Source organism: Vigna radiata, unplaced genomic scaffold (genome assembly GCF_000741045.1).
Source record: "Vigna radiata var. radiata cultivar VC1973A unplaced genomic scaffold, Vradiata_ver6 scaffold_209, whole genome shotgun sequence".
NCBI classification, from domain to species: Eukaryota; Viridiplantae; Streptophyta; class Magnoliopsida; order Fabales; family Fabaceae; genus Vigna; species Vigna radiata.
The window spans coordinates 206,501-208,154 of record NW_014543616.1 but is presented as its reverse complement, the minus strand read 5'-3'; positions in this window follow the sequence as shown (position 1 = coordinate 208,154).

The following is a 1,654-nucleotide window of genomic DNA, read 5'->3' as shown; positions in this document are numbered from 1 at the left end:
ATTTATTTTCCATTAAGTTAAATCCACCTAAGCACTTAAATCTCTGTCACATGGAACCATCACACTGCCACATGGTCATAAACTTGACGCCGTTATATACATTTAACGGAAAGGGTCTAATTGAATCAAATTGACTAAAATGGGGACCTAATTGATCACTTCTAAAATTGGAGGACCCAATTGAAACAAAACCCCCAATTTAGGGACCTACGAACCTATTAAACCAAATGAAAAAACAAAAGGTGTACATTATTATAAATATAACTATAAAAAAAATTAACTTTAGGAATTAAAATATTATAAGTAATATTGCATAAATCATTTTTTATTATGAGTAATTGTTTAAACTTTAAAAATAATAATTAAACTGATAAAAAAAGTAAATAATTCTTTTATAATAAGTAATTATTTGAATTCAAATAACTAGATACTAAAATAATAAAATTGAAAAATATTTTTTTATTATGAATAATAATTTAAATTTAGAAAGTAATTATTAAAAAGATAAAATTGAAATAGTAAAAGAGACATCAAATATGTATATCTTCCTTACATATATATATATATATGGGTTTGTTAACACTCATATGCCTGTTTTTCAGTTGGTACGTTTTAACAATGTGTACCAGAGTATAGTAGATGAAAATACCCTCATATATCATGGATTCTAAGTTTTAAGGTCGATGATATTTAAATAATTTTCATTCTCAAAACTAACAAGAAACCCCAATCTCGTACTCACCTCCCTCAATTCTCTCAACACTTCCTCCTTCATCTCTCTAACTCCAACATTTTCTCTGTCATCCCTACTGTTGCCTCAATTGAAAAAAAAAATACCAGAAACCCTTGCCTAACCCTAACCCACCTTCCTCCCTTATCCAATTTGTTTCTTTCTCATCTCCATACTCTCCCTCAGTCATACACAACAACCTGCGACACCGTAATTTGTTGCTCTTGCTCTGTTCGTTCATTTGGAGGATGTGTTATATATTTTCCCATCTTATTATTATTAAATTTCATTTTTAAATTAAATAATGTAAATAAAACCTTCATAAATCAATTAAATTTTCATACATCATTTACACATCTACATCACATTTCATTATATTTTTAAAGAACAAGATATTTTCCTCTATTGTCCTTTTCCCTTTACAGAAAGTGTTTCTTTTTCCTTTCTCTTTTGGTATGGNATACATGATGTAAGATTACAACCTAGAATTGAAAGAATTGTACTCCTAGGGAGCTCTTCCATACCTATTTCTTTAATTTCCTTATATCCCTTTTTTATCACTGAATCAACTTCTACATGCGTTTAGAATAAACTTTAACCACTGTGCAAGATAAAAAACTGTAGGGTTTCTGATTTTTTTTTCAATTGGAGCAACAATAGAGATGACAGAGAAAATGTTAGAGTGAGAGAGATGAAAGAGAAAGGGTTGAAAGGGAGGTGAGTAACGGTTTCGTGGTTTCTTTTTTTTTTAGTTTTGAGAAAGAAAATTATTTAAATATCCCTTAAAACTTAGAATCCATAATATATGAGGATATTTTTGTTTACTATAATCCGGTACACATTATTAAAACGTACGCGCGTTAACAAACCCCATATATATATATATATATATATATATATATATATATATATATATATATATAT